At 53.6% G+C, this 21,829-nt stretch overlaps 1 protein-coding gene across 1 annotated transcript in view; it reads right to left on the reverse strand.

Annotated features, from left to right (window-relative positions):
- The window catches only part of CACNG5 (calcium voltage-gated channel auxiliary subunit gamma 5), a 37,931-nt gene extending 16,969 nt beyond the window's left edge, over nucleotides 1-20,962 (reverse strand). Inside the window, exon 1 of the mRNA XM_041726011.1 lies at nucleotides 20,915-20,962. The gene's annotated coding sequence lies outside the window, so the exon portion shown is untranslated. The remainder of the gene's footprint in view (nucleotides 1-20,914) is intronic.
- Nucleotides 20,963-21,829: the final 867 nt, after the last annotated feature.

A 21,829-nucleotide genomic window follows, 5' to 3' on the forward strand; every position in this document is an offset into this window, starting at 1 on the left:
GACTTAGAGTGATGGGGAACTAGATTCATGAAGCTTAAAGCACTCACTCATACTGATGGCAAAACTGTTAACTGAATTGAAGATAATGAAAGATTTGTGAAGAAGAATGTGCAAAAAGGGCCACAGAAAAGCCCCTCATTGCTTATCCCATAGAGGGCAGGAGGATGGGAAATCCCTGCCCCAAACCTCAAGGTTAGTGAGAGGATTCAATATATGTTGGGAGTCCAGTGGCCAAGAAAATCTCCAGGGAGCGAGATGTTGACTATTTGCTGTGGTTGTAAGAGGGAAGGAGAGTTCACTGCTGCTCTGTTGTTGGTTTGCACTGCCAGTTTATGAGGACAAGGGATGTAGGAGCATTTCCATGGACCAGTGGGTCAAGCTCGAGAGCACAGCACTAGCATGGAAGTGACTAGGGTCCTGTCCAAGATGGCTGTGATCCAGGATGGCTGCCAGGAAGGGGAAGGAGCTTTGGCAGACAGAAGCTGGCGGGGGAAACCACTGGATTCCTAAGAGTTTGAGGAAGGAACCACGAGAGCGTGCAAAATCCACATGAACGGAACTACAAATCTGAAGGCACTGGGGATGGGAAGGGGGTGGGGGTGTCTCTGAAGAACCCAAGGAAAGAGACAGCCTTGAATGTTCCCAAGCCCAGAGAGTCTATGCCATGTCCTGACTATATATCAGTCAGGTAAGAATTCTACTTCTCTTGCCTCTTCTTCCTGTCTCCCCTCCAAGCCTACAGCATGAGGGAGGAGCCCAGCAAAGAAGAGGCCAGCTGTCCCCCTCTGCAAGGCTTTGAAAGGCTTCCCACCACGACACAGATGAGCTGAGGGTGGCCAATTGATGTCATTATGCCTAAAGTTGGAAGGTGTGGCTGTCATTTGGGACTGGACAGTCGAGGTTCTGGCTGGGGAACTTTGTATTCTTGAGAGACTGGAAAAGCCATACAGGTTGCCCAAGTGTTTATCTGGAGCCAAGAGTAGAACCAGTCCCCCTGGATCAATGTAAAAAAAAGGCAAGGGGAGGGTGGCCTTGTGGTTACATCCCACAGGTATGTGTTCAGGGGCTTCAGGTTAAAAACCAGCCACTCTCATTTAAGGCAAGGTCTTGAGGAGGAAGAGAATGAGATCGATGCCCCTTCCCCTCCCTCTTTGTGGGCAGGGTCCCCGATGTTGATCCACCACCTGATGTGGCAGAAATGAGAACATGACCAGGGCCTCCCTGAATAGTTTGGAGGCTGAGGTCCCATCTTCAGTGCAGTGTGAAGAGAAGAGGAGCTGGACTGAGCAGTGGGGAGGAGATGACATGCCTGCAAAAGCAAGGGGTCCAGCAGAGGTACAGGGGGCACATGGGCTGTCTTCCCTCTAAGTCATGGTGCCACCACTCCCTCTTGGTGGCTCCCCACCTCCCGCCCATTTGCTGAGTCCTCCCCCTCCCCAGGGGCCCTGGGTGGGACAAGAGCTCCATTTCCTCTATCTCATTTTTCTAGCCATCCATCCCTTCTAGGGCTCAGTGAATCAAAGTTTCAGATTCAGTTTCTGGCTGGAGAGATACCCACTTCGATGGACTGTCTGAGGATTTCATTAAATGATTCACATAAAGACTTAGCCAAATGGCTTCCTTGTCTGTAGAATAGGATTACAGTAATCCTTCCTCATAGGGTGGTTGGGGGCACTAATGAATTGATTCGTGTTAAGGCACTTAGAATGGAAGCTCTCAATAAAGGAATGGGTGCGTAGGACACTCACCACTATGGCTGGTTTAAGAGCTTTGCAGGTCGGGATGGCTTTGCAGGTGGCTCAGTGGTTGAGCGTCTGCCTTCAGCTCAGGTCGTGATCCTGAGGTCCCAGGATCGAGTCCCACATCGGGCTCCCTGCACGGAGCCTGCTTCTCCCTCTGCCTGTGTCTCTACCTCTCTCTCTCTGTGTCTCTCATAATAAATAAAATATTTTTTTAAAAAAAGAGCTTTGCAGGTAATGGAGATGATTGCTTTTATTTCATGTGCCTGCACTGTGAATGCATGCCAGGCACAAATATGCATCGAAGACCATGGAATGTGAGCGTTAGGGCAGGACAATGACCACGATGATGAAGAGGGTGATGGCAGTTGCCACTTATTGGGCCCATTTATCTACTGAGCATCCGTAATATCCTGAGATCTATCTACCTTGCCAAGTCACATTCTTCTTTTTTTTTTTTTAAAGATTTTATTTATTTATTCATGAGAAACACAGAGAGAGGCAGAGACACAGGCAGAGGGAGAAGCAGGCTCCCTGCGGGGAGCCCGATGTGGGACTCCATCCCGGAATCCCGGGATCACGCCCTGAGCCAGAAGGCAGACGCTCAACCGCTGAGCCACCCAGGTGCCCTATTATTCTTTCTTTCCATAGAGGGACCTGAGGTCGAAGACATAGTGGTCGCTCAGCTCATTAAGTGACAGAGATTAGATTCAAACTTAGGTGTGTCTGGCCCCCAAGCCCAGACTCTGCATTTCTCCCCCATGCAGTGATGGAGATTACCATTTGAACCCACAAATTTAAAGAATTCTACTCTCTACACCAACACAGAGGTGGGTTCTTGGGTAAATGTGTGGGCGCCTTGGAGCTTCTTTCCTTCCCGCCCTGCCACTAGCCATGAACCATAGGCACACCCTTCCCTCCGCCCTGCCAAGTCACACCCTCACTGTGTGGCACATCAGGGTCCCCGGCAGCAGAGGGGGACGCACCAGCCCACCCACAGACGTCCTGGCCAGCCGTAACACCTGTCCCACATGAAATGAGTCCCTCCCTTACTTGCACCCCAACAGAAATGGATTGATTTTGCAGGATTTGTGGAAACCCAAATCCTCTTTAGAAAAGACAGGGTTGTGTATTTCCTTTTTCTTTCAGATTCCACAGAAATAGAGCAGCGGTGAGGACTGCAAACCACATAATTTAGTGGCACGAAGTCTTAATTGTTGACAATTTGAAGCCCACCCGTGTGGCCACCTCCTCCCATTCACACTGCCTGCAGGGCCGGCCGAGCTATAGCATCACTGCCCCCACAGCTATGGGGTGCAATAAAAACCAGCCCGAAAGGAAAAACAACTCCGTACCCCATGTCTTAATATGGTCTTAATACATGTAGACAGGAAAAATGTTCAGACTTGATCTAATTTTGGTGACACTGGCCATCTATCAGATCCAGTCTGCAAACGATTGCGGAGAGAGCTGGGTCCAGGGTTTCCTCCTGTCCTCAGCACCCTGATTTGGGGTCTGCTTGCTTCTCTCACCTGTGCACGCTCCTGCCTCCCCGATTCCTGCAGGCTGACCCGGACACTGCTCTAAGCAATTTACATGTATTAATTCATTTAATCCTTGCAACAACCCCTTGCAGTAGGCACAGTTATTAAAATAAGGATAATATTAGTAGGAACTTCTTCACAGGGTAATGAGGATTAAATGAGCTAGTTTAAGCGCATCCAGCTTAAAAGAAGAACAGCAGCCTGGTGCTTAGGAGGTGCACACAGCTAAGCTTGACCCTGGTCACCACCCCCACTTTAGAGTTGGGAGGCGGGTAGTTAAGCCATTTGCCCAAGGTCGCCCAGCCAGAAAGCGGGGGGAGCTGGGACTCGAACCTCTCTACCTGGCCTTATCTGCTATGCTGGACTGCCTCTGGCTCATCTCTCAGACGGGTTCGCCTGGAGATGCACTGGTTAGGTTTCCACAGAGTGCTTTGCTCACCACCTTGGCAACTCCCTTCCAGACAGTGGAGACACTTGACTTGTCAAGTGAAAACTTCATTCTGATTTTTCTCAACGTTATCAGCTTCTTGCTGAAGATAAAAGGGCTGAAGATTTCGAGTCCCTTTGTCCCTGGTCTTTGCATCACTCAGGTGGCTGGACGAGCCAGAGATTTTCCTTATAAAAAGTAGTGATGTAAACAGTGATTACAGAGGAGGAGGAAGAGAAGAAGAGTAGAAAAAAGTAACGGAGTGTTTCCTGCTGGACACTTGGAGTTATTCTTGGTCACGTCCAGGCCCCCTCCATGCTTAGGGTATTTATGTTTCAAGGGAGAGATTTCTTCTGCTGCTGATTCTTCCTCCTGGGAGGAGAGAGTAAGGAGAGGTGGGAGGCAGCTTGGGGAGGAAAACCAGTCTGGTTTGGAGGAGCTGCCTGGGTAGCACTGGGGTCCCGAGGCCAGCTCGGAGCCCGGCAAAGGGCATGCTTCCCCTGGGGGGTGACAGCAGGTTGCTGTCCCCAGGAACAGCACCCACGAGCCCAGATTCCCAGTGCTCCTGAACGTTAGTGCAGAAAGGAAGGGGGATGCACCAGCCGTTTCAGGGTGATAGCCTGGGCAAGGACAGAGGAGCATAAATGGGGATGATGCGTTTCTCTGAGTTAGTTCTCAACGTGATGCTTCCTGTTCACCTCTCTGCCCCGATGACTTGAGATGAAGAAACGTGTAGGCCACTCTGAGTCCCTGATGGCCAGGTGGTGAGCGCAGCCCTGCCTGCACGCATCAGGAGGCCCATGGCCATGTGGGATGTGGAATGAAAATCCATTGGCTCTTTCGGTCTCAGGAGTTGGGCCAGTGGTCCCTGAGGGTCCCTAGAAGCCTGTACCCCAGCAGATGCCTCACAACCTTCAAGAGATGAAGTCAAAGTGCTTATGGAGTTTTTAAAGATTTTGATATTTCCTGACTGGATGACAAAGGTCAAGTCTGGGGGAGGGAACTCAGGGCCGACAAGAAGGGATGGGGGTTCCTCATCTCTCATCGGGCCTGGGATGGTTGGTGACAAGGCAGGGGAGGCAAGGGCTCCAGCTCTCTGTCCTTCTCAGCCAGTGACATACCTCACAGGCCCGAGAGCCATCAGGCATAGGAGCCCTGGGCTGGAAAAAGAAATGCAAGGCAGGACGAGCATGAGCCTCAGTCTGACTCTGGCTGCTCAGTTCATAATGCCATTGGCCATTTGGTCAAGGCCAGCCCAGAAGCGCAGTGGGGGCCCTGGGGGCCTCAGACAACTCACCGAGCCTGTCCGAGCTTCATCAATAATATAGGAATGATTGTTTCTTTACAGAGTAGCTGTGAGGATTCCGTGGCATAAAGTAGGTCATGGGCTCTCAGCCAGTGATCCAGAAACAAGATTGGCGACCAAGGAGGCTGATCCCAGTGGGGAAAATACTCAGGGGAACAAGATGGCGCCGGTAGGGTGGGAGCAATGGGTGAGGAAGCTTGTGTGCATCTCCCTTTAAAACCAGGCTTGATGAACTGTCTCCAACCGAATAAAGCAGAGACAGGAGTGGAACTCTGCAGGGCTGAGAGGTATAGAAACCTTCAGGAACTGCTTCAGAGGAAGTGCCTGCTCTCTAAGAAGTCAGGTCAGGAACTGAGATGAGATGAGATGAGATGAGATGAGATGAGATGAGATGAGATGAGATGAGAGAATGGCATCCCCAGGGCCTCTCTCAGAATCCCACAGCCAGACAGGATCGGACAGGACACAACCTCAAGCCCTTCTACCAGTCGCTCTCAATCCCTGCTGCCTGTTAGTGTCACTTGGGGAGTTGAAAAGAAATCCCATGCAGGTTGTCTCCAAGACCAATTATGCTTGACTATTTGGTTGAGTGGGGATGGGGTGAGGCATCAACTACTAAAAAAATTCCAGATGATTCCAAGGTGTGGGTGAGGTTGAGAGCCGTGAGCCAACATGGGGACCCTCTCAAGCCTGGAGATGTACAGACCCCCATACTCATGGTTTGTATTCAGTTCAATTTGGACTAAAGCAGAGCTATCCGGCATGGAAGCCACATGTGATTCTGGAACACCTCGAAATTTGGCCAGTCCAAATGAAGACACGTGCTGTCAGCACAAAATACGCACCAGATTTCTAAGACTACAGAGAAAGATTCTAAAATAACTCGTCGGTTGTTTTTAAAACATCGATTACATGCTGAAAGGGTATAGTGAGCTACATAAAATATATTAATTTTACTATGTCTTTACTTTTTTCACGCGGCTGTAGGAAATTTTAAACAGCATCACATGGTTCACGTTCTATTTCTGTTGGACAGAGCTGGCCTGGACAGTAGCCAATCCAAAAAATGTGTTTTCTCTATTTCTTCTATCTGCAATCTTGTTTCATCTGTTTTTTTATGATAATTTTCTTTAAGACTTTGCCTCACACTTCCATTTCTGTAAGATTCTTGACATGACAAAAAAAAAAAAAAAAAAAAGAAGAAATGGAGGACAGACAGATCAGTGGTTGCTGGGATCAGAGACCAGGGTGAGGCGGGGAGGCCAGCGTCAACAGGAGGGACCCTGGTGGTGTGGAAATGACTGCATTCACCCAATATGCTGGTTGTGGCTGCTTTTGTGCTGTCATGCTACACGCGTTACCATTGGGGAAAACTGGATAAAGGGTACATGGGATCCGTGATTTCTTGCAATTGCATGTGAATCTTCAATGATCTTAAAATAAGCAGCTCAATTAGAAAAGACAACTTCAGCTCTAAAACAGTAACACTCATACTCTACTGGTGAGCAAGTCAAGTGGGGGAAAGCCACTTGGCAACAGGCATCCATCCTAAGTAGGTCCATTACTGTTGGTCCCAAAAATTCTACTTCTGGGAATTGCAGCTTAGGAAATAGATATAAATGTAAGTACAAAAACACACAAAGGAAAAACAAAAAAAAAAAACACACAAAGGTGTTTACTCACTGTTGTTTGTAGCAGCAAAATGCTCATAATCACCAAAATGCCTTTCTGAGAAGGAAGGGTTACAGGAACTAGGGTTTTATCCACTCAATGGACAGTTCCTGTCCTCAATGACAATGTTGTCATTGAAGGAGATGCTGGTATGACAATGTTAAATGAAAAAAAAAAAAAGTGGGATAAAAAACATCGGTAATTTGCTGATTTGTAAAATAACAGAAAAATAGTAAGAGTGGTGTTTTGATGGGAAGTTTATGCATAAATTTGTTTATTCTTCCTACTTTACTATTTATTTTCTTCAATTCTGTCTAATAAATACGCACCACATGTTCATTAAAGTGACATAATGATCTTTTCCCTTTTTTAAATTAGCTTTCTTCCAGAAGCTAAGCGACAATGCCAGGCTAGGTAAAAGGGTCAGGGGCTGACCTGCCCCCTGCTTGCTGATTGTGGTGGTGCAGCCTGGAGCCCAGGGGTTCGGTTTTCAGTCCCCTTTCTTTCTTGGGGTGTATGGTACCAGAGATTTCTAAGGCCCCCATCCAGAAGTATGGAGTCAGGGAGAGGAGGGAAGACTGCTTCTTTCTACTTTTCTGAATTTCCCAATGTGCTATATAACAAGCACAGATTTTCTCCACTGGGGTTGCATGCGTGTACACATATCTACGAACTAATTTAAGTTAAAAATTAACAAAAGATGACCTATATATAAAGAAAAAAAATACGTATTTTAAACCAGAGCAGCTCCACAGCAGAGGGAGGCTGACAGTGAATTCCCTCCCCTCTCCCCGGAATGGCCTTCTCTGCTTCTTCCCGGGGCATAAGCCAGCCTGCCCCAGGCTCTTGCAATGTTCTATTTTTATTTTCATTATTTAACTGTGTCCCATATACACTGCTAAGTGGAGTGTTCAGTTCCATAGCTTAATGGACAACTGACCTCAGTCTGCAATGCCCAAGTCACATGGAACTCTGCAGGCCATTAATGGGGTCCTCAGGCCCCCTCCCCTTGTGAATCTCAGTCCCTGGCTGCGAGTGTGGGAATGGAGCTGCCACGGGGAAAGGGTGGGTACAAGCAGGGAGTGAAACAGGCAGCCCACACCAGCAAGGGAGTGCTGGGGAGTCGTGCAGACCTGTGGACTGCGTCCACTTGCAGCTCATCGGGCTGGAGGCAGGGTGACTACTGACTTGCTTTTTCACCTCCACAGGCTTGTTGATGATTGACTGCAATCAGCTCCTGGCCAGACTGGCAGGGAGCTGTCCTGGGACCCATCTCCTGGAGGAAGAAGAGGTTTTAATCCTCTACCTCATCTTCTTTCTCAGTTATTGAATTCCACACCTTCATAGTGCTCTAAATCGTGTCTGACCATCTGATCCCACAAAGGTTATCTACCCAGAGACCTGGGGTCAGTCATCAGGCAAACAGGGAGAAACACATGGCACAGAAGTGTTTGTTGATCTGTCACATTGACCTTGACTCTGGGCATTAATGATGTTTTACCAAATACTTTCCTACAGGTTTGTGGCCTCCCTGGATCCTCCTATCAAGTCTAGGAAGATGGTGTTAGGGATGGCATGATTCATTCTGCAGGGAAGAAAACCAAGGTTGAGAGAGGTGTCCTGCCCAGGGAGAACGTGAAGTTGCATCCTCTGGAGGTACAGTCCTCTGCCTGTGTTGTTCACCCCATACTCCCCATGAAGAGGCAGGGTAGACCCCAGGACAAAACCTTGGGAGGCCACTCAGCCAGAAGTGCAATCCCCAGGACACAGGTGTCAGGGGCCCCCTGAGCTGGATCTGCCTCTCCGGGGGTAGGAACCGGGCACAGTGGGCCATTCGGCCTCCCTCCGCTGGCTGGCTTCACTCACCTCCACAGCCTCTCCTGCTCAGTGCGGCAACTCCCAGCCCTTCACATGATGAGTGTTTCTCATCTTCCCACAACAACATATTCATCAAGAGGGAGACAGTCCGATCCAGAGGGAAGGGGAGGGAGTGGAAGAAATCAATAGTGCAGAATGATGTCTCTATATTGTGCCTCCCATGCTTTATTTCCCTCCACAGAAGCAGGACGGAAAACAAATGTTGGCTGTGGTTTTGATATGAATTGATCTTGAAGCTGAGTGAACCCAGTGGTGCTCCCTTAATGGCCAGCCATCGCCTGCTGGCACTTTGGTTGACAATGAGTTCTCAGTCAATGCTCAAGGGCCACCTAGTTATCTGATTTGGATGTCCTGGCTCCTCTCTCCTCGCAGTGCTGGGGAACTGTCAGCAGGGTCTGAACATAGGTCACCAGCTGGGTGGGGTGGTAAGGGAGAAGGTTAGAGGGAAGCAGGGCCTCTGCTGTAGCCCCACACCCGTCTCTCTTGCAGAGAAAAAAAAATGCTACCTGCTTGGGCTCATCATATACCTTCAAAGCTAAGCTGAAATCCAACTGGTGCAAATAGCATTATCAGCCAGCAACACTTTAGTCTGAATTTGTAGAGCCTTGTTCTTAATGAAGGCAGTCACAGCACCCATTTCAGGGACATAGTGAGGAGTGCATGAAGTGACTCACACCCAGGGCGCAGCCCACACCTGGCATTGTCATCAGCCAAGCTCTGGCCATGAGCCTCCAGCCTCCCAACTTGTGTGGCATACTGTGCTCTCATCTGGACATTTTGGTTAACCTCTTAGGCCCTCCATCTTCTCACCTAGAAACTTGAGATTATACTCCCTCGTATAAGTGCTAAGAGGATGAAATACAGTAGGGTATGTGGGGCTTGGCATAGCTCCTGGCACTCAGAGGCTGCTCCCCGCTTCCAAGCTTCTGGAAGTCTCCTGTGGTTGTAGGATGAAGGAAAGGCATGGGGGGCTGCCTGGAAATCTAGAGCAATGTCCCACAGTAGGTTTCAGAGAGGGGTAGCCAAGGATACAGAGGGCTGAGTAGGGGGTCCCCTTGGGGCCCTTTCTGCTGTGTCCTCAGAGTGGCAATCAATGCCCCCAGAGCAAAAGAAGCATGAGAGGTAGTAGGAACCTACCCACTGCAAGTTCATACTTGGGGCTGTAGCCCAAGAAGTTACAAAGGTCAGGTGTCTTTCAAATTTGCTCTGGGTTCAAATCCCTGCTGAATCACGTACCAGCTCTGTGACCTTGGGCAGGGGCAGGTGGCCTCACCTCTCTGTACCTCTGCTTCTGCATCTATATAAGCAGGATAAAAACAGAACCCCCTTCATGGAGCTGTGTGAGGATGGAGTAACGTGTGGGTACTCACCCAGCATTGTGCCCAGCATGCAGGAGCCCCTCTATTTGGGTTTGCCTGGATTATAATGTGTCTACCGACACACCCATTACCGTAGCTAGGGTTGGGCACAAGTACTCCCTGGGCAGACATGTGCATCCGAAAGTGGGTAGGGATTCCTGCTACAAATGCTCTCTCTAGATTGTTGAAGTCCAAAAGGGCGCTGGCCACTCCACCCATCACTTGTAGAGCTGACGAGGGCTTTCCTTGGAACGAGGGTCTCAGATCTTGACCTGGGGCTGGGGCAGCGAACGGGCCTGGAAGGCGAGGGAGCACCACATGCAGAACTGGGTGCCAGGATCACTTCTGTTGGGCCCCAGGTTAGCAGTATCTTAGGTCAGGCAGTTGACTGAGGCAAGGAGGGAAAGCAGGGCAGAAGCTAGTGTTTGTGAATTCCCACCTTGGCCAGGCAGCCTTCCAGCTGGTTCTCTACACAACAATCTCACTCAGTTGTCATGATGACTCTGTGAGTGCCATGTGGACGTTCCCCACTCATGTGGAAACTGAGGCTCAGAGAGCACATGCCACTGGCCTGAGGGCACGCACATTGAGGGGCAGGAGGTGGCTCTGGCTTTTGAGACCGCAAAGCCCTAGTGGCTCTGCAGTAACAAATGGGAGTCGCATCCAGGAGGGTCAGGCCATGGGGTCCAGGTTATCAGGGTTAAGATCTAGGGGGAAGGTCAAGATTTCCGTTACGGGGCAGTAGCAAGGCCAGAGGTGGTCTCACCATTGAGCTGGAGTTGAAGGTAGGTGGGAGAATGATTGGGCTACCCTGATGCAGAAGGTTTAAAAAAAAAAGGCATTTTCTCTGCACAGAGCGAACCCTGTCTACCTTCTCCAGGAGACAGCATCCCCTCCAGAAAACAGGGGGGCCCTCCTGACCATAGCACTCATGTCTCACCCCGAGCTCCATCAAAGAGGTGCCTCGTGCCCTGGAAGGATGGAGTTGGCCTTGGTGCGACGCATCTGCCAGCCCCAGAGCACCTGGCACACTCCTTCTGAGGAGCAAGGAGAGACTGAGAGACCAAGGTATCTTGGGTCTTCGGGATGAAGAGGTGCAAGGCAAGGTCACCCGCCAGGGAACAGCCACCTATTTTGAGACCAAGTGCGATTTACGCAAGAAGTCGCCTGCCTCCTAAGGCGATGGCTGGGGGTGGGTGGTGTCTGAATGTATTATCCCATGGGGGAAGGCACTGCTTCCTGGCATGCCAAGGCTTCCTGCTCATGGCTGCCAGGAGGATGCTCCCAGCACCAGCCTCAGTGGGACCTTTATTCGGAGGGCAAGCTGTACCAGGCAGGGGAATGCCAGGTGCAGAGTCAGGAGCCAGGAACACAGCGAAATTCCTATGAACCTTAAGCCTGTTACCCTGGGCTCTACAAGCACTGGAAGAGAAGAGGTTGACAGTCAAGAGTGCAGAGCACCTGAGCTCCAGCTCTAGCTCTGCCGGCAAACAGCTGTGCGGCCATGGACAACTTACTTAACTGTTCTGAGCTCCCATGTGCTCCTAAAATATGGGTAACCATTTCTCAGGGAAGTGAGGATGTGGGGAGACTGGAACTCTCATATGTTTGCTAGTAAAAACATAAAATGGTGAGTGGCACCTCGGTGCTTCAGTCGGTTAAGCATCCGACTCTTGATTTGGGATGAGGTCATGATCTCAGGGTCATGAGATCAAGCCTTGCGTTGGGCTCTGCACAGGGCATGGAGTCTGCTTAAGAATCTCTCCCTCTCCCTGTCTCTCAAAAAAGAAAGAAACATAAAATGGTGCAATCACACGGAAAACAGCTTGGTGGTGCCTCAAAAAGTGGAACCTAGAATTACCATATGACCCAGCAACTGCACTCCCAGGGATGTCCGTAAAAGAGCTGAAAACAGGTGTTCAAGCAAATATTTGTATGTGAATATTCAGAGCAGCGTTCTTCATAATAGCCAAAGGGGAGACCTAGCACAAATGCCCATCAACGAATGAATGGATGCACAAAATGTAGTATATCCACACAACGGAATATTATTCAATCATAAAAAGAAATGAAGCATCGATCCAGGATGGATGAACCCGGGAAGCATAATACTAAGTGAAAGAAGCCAGACACAGAAGGCCACATGGTGTATGATCCCATTTATATGAAATGTCCAAAATAGGTAAATGTATAGGGATAGAAAGCAGATTAGTGGTTGCCAGGGACTTGGCGGAGGCAGGAACTGGGAGTGACTGCTTAGTGGGTGGGTTTCCCTTGGGGGTGATGAAAATGTTCTGGAATTAGAAGGTGGTGATGGTTGCACAAAGCTTGAATCCACTAAGTGCCACTGAATGGTATACTTTAAGATGGGCTAAAACGGTAGATTTTATGTTATGTGTATTTTACCACAATCAGACCCCCTAAAGATTGAATCTATTTATATGAAAGAACACGATTCACCACGATTGAAGGAGTGTGTACTGCAAGGTGCACATACAAGCGATTGTTTTTTTTTGGGGGGGGGGCTGCCGAGTAGATGAGAGGAGGAACATGGAGCTGCAGAAGGTGACTGCTCAGGACACTCCAGTCTCCCTCCTAGTTTCCCTCCCGTGTCTGGGAACTTGGTTTCGGTCCACCACACCTTTCATACACCACATGGTCCTGCACCTGAGGGGCAGGTGGGACATGGGGTTTTTTTTTTTTGTTTTTGTTTTTTTTGTTTTTGTTTTTTTTAATTTTTTAATTTTTACTTATTTATGATAGTCACAGAGACAGAGAGAGGCAGAGACACAGGCAGAGGGAGAAGCAGGCTCCATGCACCAGGAGCCCGATATGGGATTCGATCCCGGGTCTCCAGAATCGCGCCCTGGGCCAAAGGCAGGCGCCAAACCGCTGCGCCACCCAGGGATCCCTGTTTTGTTTTTTAAGATTATTTGAGAAAGAGGGAGAGAGTGCACACACAAGCAGAGGGCTGGGAGGGGGCCGGAGGAGAGGGAGAAGCAGATTCCCCTCTGAGCAGGGAGCCTGATGCGGGACTCAATCCCAGGACCCCGGGATTATGACCTGAGCCAAAGACTGATGCCCAACCAAGCCACCTGACATATTTTTAAGGTCTTGTCACTGTACATTGAGGACCAAATGCTCCACCGTCTCCAGGAACAGCCAGCGACCTCATGACCTGGACCCCAGGGACAGAAGTCCTGAACTTGCCCTCGATGCCTGGTAACTGACCTCCAGGGGAGGGGTGTCACGATTACTACTGGTGAACACAAGCTTCGTGGGTGAAAGCAGATCTACAAAGGGCAAAGGGAACACTGGGGACTGATTTCTGTAACCAGTGAGAGCGAATGTCATTAAACAAGCAGGTAGCAGGCACCCCTCGGTGAGCCCCTGGCCTGGCGGGGAGGGGGAGAGGGGAACAGATGCTAGCAGTGCGGGGGGGCGGGGGGCAGCTGGCTGATGGAGGTGTGTGTGGGGGGGGAGGGGATGCCGCAGAAGCATAAACAAGGGCCCTATGGGACATCTGGGAAGGCTTCCTGGAAGAGGTGACACCTGAGCTGAGTCTGTTACATTGCCTTGGTTCCTGTCTGCTGAGGAGTTTTTGCTTTAAATGAAGGAAGGAAAAGAGAATTTTGGAAGAGTCAGACTCTGTGCCTGGAAACTTGGTTATATTTTCCTTTTTACAAATTCTAAGGGTTTCAGAAAGGCCATTGGGCTCCTTGGATTTAAATTCTGGCTCTACTGGGGTGCCTGGGTGGTTTAGTCAGTTAAGTGTTTGCCTTCGGCTCAGGACATGATCTCGGGGTCTTGGGATGGAGCCCCGCATTGGGCTCCCTGCTTCTCTCTCCTCATCCCCCACTCATGCTCTTTCTCTCTCTCTCTCTCTCAAATAAATAAAATCTTTAAAAAAAATAAATAAATTCTAAGTCTACCACTTATGAGCCGGCTGACTTTGGGCAAGTTAACTGACCTCTCTGTGCCTTAGTTTCTTTACCTATAGAATATGGTTAATGATCATGACCTCACAGAGTCACCTGACAGGTAAGGTCAGCAGAGCACTCAGCATGGGAGACCCAGACTAGGTGACATGTATGGGAGCAACTGTCCTTATATGCACTGCCTTTGCACTCGGCCATGGCTTTGGGGCCAGGGTCACTGACGAGGTGTCTATAAGCATCGGCTGGCCTCAGCATTCAACAGAACCTCTTCTGGACACCGTGGAGAGGGGGTGACAGGCTCCATGTCCACAGAGCCATGAAGACAAAGGGAGCGGCCCCCACATATCAAACATAGTTTGTTGTTTGATGTATGATGTCTGTTGTCTCCCTTTTCATTTTATCATCGCACCAATCCGCGTGGTAACTCCACTCTCTCTCACTTCACAACTCAGGAAACTGAGGCTCAAAGAGGCAAAATAACTTGCGCAAGGTTGCACGGAGCGGTGGAGCTCCATGCATCCACTGCCCAGTACGGGGGCCGGGGGACTCCTGATACGGAGGCTCGCTTTCCGTCCCCATGCCCGTGCTTACCAGCCAAGCCTGACCCCCGGTCTGCAAAACAGACGTGATAGTAAGGTGCATCCCATAAGGATTGGACAGCAGGAAGCTTACACAAGACTTTGCACATGATAAGCACCCAGGAGAAGCTTCTACAACTCTCTCATCCCTGCTGTCTCCTTATAACGGGAGAACCACCCAGGGACTCATGCTCCCAAGGGACTCTCTCCCTGGGACGGACAGCACAGATCTGCTGTGGCTCATCATCTCAGGTCCCCAGAGTGTGTGGATGTCCCCCTCCCCGACCCAAGCTCTCCCGTGTGAGCCAGAATCTTCCTTCCTGCCCAGCCAAAGCCCCCATGCCAAGCTGTGGTGCAGCTGTGCCATTTTGCTCAAGAATCCCCACTGTGAAGGCGACTGAAATACTGGCTTATTCCAGGGGTTCCTGCCTCCCTCACGGAGGGCCAGCAGGCAGCTGGCTCCTTTCTGGGTAAAAGCAGCACCCTCTACCCAAGCCACCCCTCCACCCCGGGCAGGTGTCTGAGTCGATGGCATGCTGTCCCCTTGCACGAGGGGCGCACGCAGGTCCAGGCTCCCGGAGCAGGAATGCTTCCTGCAGCATCCTTGCTGGGCAGTGACCCAGGCAGCCTGGCCTGGAACTGTGGGGAGGCGGGAGCCCCACCCTGGGCAGCAATCAGGGAGCAGGAGTTTGCCTGAGGCTCCACCGGGGCTACTCCCGGTGGCTTCTCTGTCTTGCCAATTCAGACTCCAGTCTCTGGAATCACACACAATGGAGTCTCGTTTCCCAGCTCTTTGGCCGTAACAGGGACCGCTTCAATCACAAGAAAATAAAAACAGGAAACAAGGAGGGCCGTCAAAACCTCATGGACCTCCTTCCAAAATGTAGCTCTGGAAATGTCCTGACCCCTGGTCCCCTCCAAGACCTCTCTCTCTCTCTCTCTCTCTCTCTCTCACACCTACACTGCCTTGGCTGCTGGCTCAGGGCCACATGGTGAAAGCTTGCCCCCTGGGCTCCTGAGACCTAGGGATCCCTGCTTTGCCACTTACCAGTCCTGTGATTTTAGGCAAGTGACTTTATGCGTCTGGTTCCCCCTCTTCAGCCCTGGAGAGGGAGAGGGAGAGGGGGAGGGAGGGTTTGACTTCCCTGACCTCCTGAGATATTGGCCTTGACCTCACCAGATGGCCCTGCTGCAGCTCAGTGAGTAGATGCACTTGTCTGGAACAAGAGCCCGGAGCTGGGAGAGAGGGGAGGGTGTTGCCCGGCCTCCGGCTGCCCCCTGGCTGCCCCCTTGCGCAGGCACAGACAGCGAGGGAGCACCGGAGCTGGTGCACAAGCGCCTGCAGAAGCCGAGGCTCAGAGAGACTCCGACTCAGCCAAGGCCACAGGTAGCTACTAAGACACTGAGCTGGGATCCGAACTCACCTCTGCGGGCTCCAAGGCCCGAGTTTCAGTGTAAGATAGTGGAGCATGGACAGCTCAAGTTCACGTCCCAACTGTACCACCCACATGGCTTGGCCCTTCTGGGCCCTGGAACATGAGGCAAGGAAATAATATGTACTCCTGGGACCAGTGTCAGTAGGTGTAGAAGAACACTTGGGATGGTGTTTGCACCTAGCAGGTGGTGAGCGCTCAGCTCTCCTTTACCCTGCAGAGGAAGCAGAAGTCCCTACACCCCCCTCATGACCCGAACAGGATCAGGGCCCATGGGGTGCTGACAGCCCCCCCCCCAGCCGCCTAAATCCTCCTTGCTCCCTGACTTTCTCTTCCTGTTGCCTGGAGGGCTCTCTCCCCAGATCTCCGCTTCACCTGCTCCCTCCCTGCCTTCTGGGCCCAGGTCACATGGTGGGTGCCCCCTTTGAAAAGGGCACCCCCCAACCCTCCAGCCCTGCCTTGTCATTCTCTTGAGCATTTTCAGCGACAGCCTACGATATATTGTCCCTCTTCAGAATGCCTGCTCCTAAGGGAATGCAATTAATTTTGTCTGTCATAGCTGTGACCCCAATGGTCCCCCCCAGGGGACATTTGGCAATGTTTGAAGACATTTGTGGTTGCCACGGTGCTAGTGGCATTTCATGGGTAGAGGCCAGGGGTGCTGCTACACATTGTACAACACACAGGACGGCCCCTCCCCCCAGAAGAATAATCTGGCCCCAAATGCCAATAGCACCATAGCTGTATCACGGAACGGTCGTTGGCATGCACACAGTAGGTGCTCAATAAATGACTGTGTAGGATGAAGAGCTGCTGTCATCATCATCATCATCATTATTTAAGAACAGACATCATTGCAGATAATCTTCAAGAATACTTGTCGAACTAGTATCATGGTAAATGTCAATTACATCTCAATTTTTAAGAAACAGTTGTCATTTGGGGGTTCGTGGCCAAAAGGTCACACTGGTGACCTGTAACTTCTCTCTAGTCTGAGCTCTGCCCTCAGCAGTGCCCAGATGGACTGCAACCAGCTTGCTGCCACAGTCATGAGCCAAGACCAGGACGGGTTTCAGAAGGTTCTCTGAGGGCCTCAGTGATGCTGGCCTGCCTTTCCCCGAATCCAGCCTGCCCGTGGGCCCCCCCAGCAGGAACACTCAGTTCTCGGCCCTGCATCCCCCGAAACTTGCCCCCACGCTCAGGACCACACGTCCATCTGGGCAAGGAACCACCTCCGCAAGCCTTTTAGGGTGATTCCAGACGAGCCCTGTGCCCCCAGGCCTGCAGCCCAGAAGACTGGCGGGTCTGAGTGAATTATGTGGGTCTGGCTCTTTCTGAGGAAGGACGTGGGCCGTCCAGGGAATCACAGGAGTTGAAAGCTCCCCTGGCCCGGCTCAGCCCAGGCCTTTCGCTGACCTAACAAATTACCCTGACAGCTTTAACCAGCCAGTGTGAGGAGCCCAGACTCTCCAAATGCAGAGAACACCACCCCAGAATACATTAAATGCCACGTGGCCACGCGCTGGGGGAAGGGGGAGCGGCAGAAAGGGAAGGATGCTTTTGCCTTGGGCCTAGTTCACCCCCGGAACAGGCTGCCAAGACCCTGGCCCCAGCCCACAGGACTGGAAACCTCTACAAAACACCTGCTCCCTCAGTGGGCCACCCACCCCACATTCCCACCGAGAATTCCCACTTGAGGTTCACAACTTCCCCTGCCTGCCCTGCCTTGTCTCCTCTGGTTTTTTCCTTTCTCTGGGACCTCCCTGTGCTCACAACTGGGCCTTTCTCTCCAGACTTTGGGGCTAGTAAGGTATCTTTTGCCCTCTTTTGCTCTCCCCATCTTCTCTTTTCTCCTCTCTCTTCCTTTCCCCCTGCACACTGGTCCTGAAAGTTTTAAAATGAATCATCGGGTTTCATAGCTGACAAATGGGTACAAGGCACGAGCCAAAGGAACTAGTCTCTAATGGTGGAATATTAGACAGCAGGTAGCTAGGTCTGGGGAAACAGGATATTTGGCAGGCAGGGGTTTTCCTGGTGCCCCTGAAGTCACACGTAGCTGGCCCCAATTCTGCCCAGGGAGGAAGGCTGACCCCAATCCAGAATGGAATGAAAGAGCAGGCACGTGCCCAGTGACCACCTGGGAATGAGCCAGCAGGCTGTGTGGGGCAGGCCCAGGACACCGAGGGCTAGAAGCCTGGGTCAAAAGCATCAGCTCGGGCAGCCCGAGTGGCTCAGCAGTTTAGTGCCCCGGGTGTGATCCTGGAGACCCAGGATCAAGTCCCCGCATGGAGCCTGCTTCTCCCTCTGCCTGTGTCTCTGCCTCTCTCTCTCTCTGTCTCTCATGGATAAATAAATAAAATCTTAAAAAAACAAAAACAAAAGCATCAGCTCCCCAGAGGCAGGGCTTGGTGGAGACTGGGTTGCAACCCTTGCACCCTCACTTCTTGGGACTCCGAGTTCAATCTGTGAGCTACCCTGATACAAAGACTCACACCACTTGCCCCAGCACTGAGGATGGCACAAGGGATCCTAGGTGCACCCAGTCTCGGCAGAGAAGCAGGTGGGGGCTGGAGGAAGCAGAGACAAGCGGCCCGGAACACCTCTGATGAGTCCGACAGTGACATCTGTGTCCTTGCTTTACACAACACCCCTGCTCCCATGCTATACAAGGGGAAACTGAGCCTCCAAGCGGTTCTGTGACTTGGCCAATGTCACATAGTCAGTGACCCAGGTGGGACTGGGGCTCATGTTTTCCACGATGACACAGGGCCTGCCTCCTCCAGCCAAGTGGGAACAATTGAGTCAACCCACCGCCTGCACTTCCCTCCCCCGCCCCAAGTCCTGGAACCCCCAGCTCACACCTGAGAATGGCGGGGCTCTCACAGGCCTGCTGCCGGGATGCCAGGCGTCCCACCAACTGGATGTGTGTGTAGACAGGGCAGCTCTGGCTCTACCCTGCCCCTCAGGGTGTCCACCGCCGTCCACGTGTCAGACGGAAGTAGAGGTCTGGGATGGGGATCTTAGGCACAGCTACGAATTTCATCCTTTCCAGTGGCCCTGGGGACCTGGCCCCGGGATGCGATGCCCCCAGCTATCTCCAGCTGCCAAGTTAGCGGAGAAGGCAGAGCTAGGGCCTCTCTGGCAGGCAGGAGGCTGGGGGGGGGGGGCGCGGGGTGTGGAGCTGGCGGGGCATCAGCAGGGAGACATAAGCAGACACCGAGCTGCCGGTGGTCCTGAGATGTCCTGAAGTCAGAACATCAGATCAGATGGAAGCCAAAGTCCCCCCACCCTCCTTGCCCAGCCTGAGCTGTGAATTCATCAAGCCTTGGGCTTTAGAGAGATGAGGGAGTGGCATGGGGTGTCCAGGAAGGAAGGAAGTCCGGTCTTTTGTTCCCTAGGATGGTGTGGAGTGGGAGCCAGCACAGGTGACAGCTGGAGTGTATGTAACACCTGTCTCCCACCTGGGGGCCCAGTCCTGGTTCCAGCTCTTGTCCAGTCACTGATAATCCCACAAAGTGGTGAATCCCTTCCCTTCCTGAACAAGAGCTTCCCCAACCATAAAAGGGGGCAGAGGAGAGAGCCCCAGGCCGCACCATCGCACCACCAGCACCACCAGCTCCGGAGGGGCTCAGTCAGAAGAGGGTCTTCTTCCCTCCCCAGCCAGGTTCCAGGAATCACCTCTTAAATCCCCTTCAGTCCCAAGAAGTGGTAATCTGACTTCACTTTTAAAATTTTAACGAACTGCAGCTTCGTGGCAGGGCAAAGACAGCTCCAGTAACTAAAATGGGGAGGAGGGAGGCTTTGGAGCGGCTGGGGCCTGGGGCGCATCTGCCGGTGTGGCCTGGGGGGTGGGGACCCCGGCCTCCCGCCGTCTTCTCCCCTGCGTGTCCCCTCTGCTCCCCGCATCCCGCAGGGGCACTTGCTCCACCGGGCGGGCCCGGGAGGGACGAGGCACAGCGGGCCGCCCGCTCCACAGGTGGCGGTGGGTTTCGCTCCCGACCAGCCGGCTGGTGCGCCCGGGCAACGCGGGGGGCGCCGGCGTCTCCTCCCCCGCACACTCCCGAGCGGACACACGCGCACACACGGGCGTGGACACGCGCACTCCCCAGCACGCTGCCCCTTCCTCCGCCGCGCCGGGCCGGGATGCGCGCCCCGCGGGGGCAGGGGGTGGCCCCGAACCCGGGCTACGGGGTAACGGGGGGGTGGCCCCGGGCTACACGGAAACGGAAGGGGGGTGCCCCGAACCCGGGCTACGCGGTAACGGGCGGGGGGGGCCCCGGGCTACACGGAAACGGGGGGGGGGGGTGGCCCCGAACCCGGGCTACACGGAAACGGGCGGGGGGTGGCCCCGAACCCGGGATACGCGGAAACGGGCGGGGGGGGGCCCCGAACCCGGGATACGCGGTAACGGGGGGGGTGGCCCCGGGCTACACGGAAACGGGCGGGGGGTGGCCCCGAACCCGGGCTACACGGAAACGGGCGGGGGGGGGGGGGCCCGAACCCGGGATACGCGGTAACGGGGGGGGGGTGGCCCCGGGCTACGCGGTAACGGGGGGGGGGTGGCCCCGGGCTACGCGGTAACGGGGGGGGGGTGGCCCCGGGCTACGCGGTAACGGGCGGGGGGGGGGCCCGAACCCGGGCTACCCGGTAACGGGCGGGGGGGGGGGGCCCGAACCCGGGATACGCGGTAACGGGGGTGGTGGCCCCGGGCTACGCGGTAACGGGGGGGGGTGGCCCCGGGCTACGCGGTAACGGGGGGGGGGGTGGCCCCGGGCTACGCGGTAACGGGCAAGGGGTGGCCCCGGGCTACGCGGTAACGGGCGGGGGGGGGGCCCCGAACCCGGGCTACGCGGTAACGGGCGAGGGGGTGGCCCCGGGCTACACGGAAACGGAGGGGGGTGGCCCCGAACCCGGGCTACACGGAAACGGGCGGGGGGTGGCCCCGCGCAGCGGCCAAGGCGCCCGCCGGAGATCGTCCCCGCTCCCCCCAGCCCCGCGCCCGGGATGGGAGAGCCGGTCCCCGCCGGCTTCCCGGCTCCTACCTCACGGGAGCGGCCGGGCGGAGGTTCGGTGCCAGGCTCCCGGCGCCCGCCCCGTCGCGTCCGACGGAACCGCTCGGCGCTGGTGAGCGAGCAGCCGCCGCCGCCGGAGCCGCGAACTCGGAGGGGGCGGGGCAGCAGGGGCGGGGCGGGGCGGGGCGGGGCCGGCGGGGCTTCCCCACCCCTGCGGGCGGGCTGCGGGCGGGCTGCGGGCGGGCTGCACCGCGGGCGGGGGCGCGTCTGCGGGGGCGGGGCACCTGCGTGGGGTCTGCAGGTGGAAAGGTCGGGCCCGGGGTGCGGAGGGGACAGGTTTTGGGGCCGCCCAGGGATGCCCGTGACCCCCGCACCCCGACTTCGGTCGGACTTCCTTTCAAATTCCAGCTGCTCCCGCTTAGCGCGAACTAGCAACAAGTAACAATAGCAGCTCGTGTTTATTACTGATCGCTTCCTGCGCGCGGCCCCGGGCGGTTCGGAGCGCTTTGTGGTATGAAGTCCCTGAAAGCCTTCCCAACAATCCCATTTTACCGCTGAGAACACTGAGGCACAGAGACGCAAGCGATGTGCCCGAGGACGCACAGCTGGAATACGACAGAGCCGGGATTGCAGCTCAGGTCTGTTTGCCTCTTTCAACTAATAAATGGAAATATATGCACAGTAAATGGTAGCAACCAACATTTTTAAATTTCTTCTTTCTTCAGTCTATATGTCTCCTTTACTCTCTGGGCTCTAGGCCCTCACTAGGTGCTCAATAAATATTGGTTCATTGATGGGCTGATCTGAAAGCTGCAGCTGGAGCCAGGTGGCCTGTCCGGTCAGGTTGGATATTGGCACCCACGGATTACCCTTTCTGGCCTGAATACTTGCCCATCTGGGTTTCTCCGTAATGACCAGGAGTAGCCTTGTCCAACACGTGAGTGC

This window comes from Vulpes lagopus, chromosome 12, assembly GCF_018345385.1.
Source record: "Vulpes lagopus strain Blue_001 chromosome 12, ASM1834538v1, whole genome shotgun sequence".
Lineage (NCBI taxonomy): Eukaryota > Metazoa > Chordata > Mammalia > Carnivora > Canidae > Vulpes > Vulpes lagopus.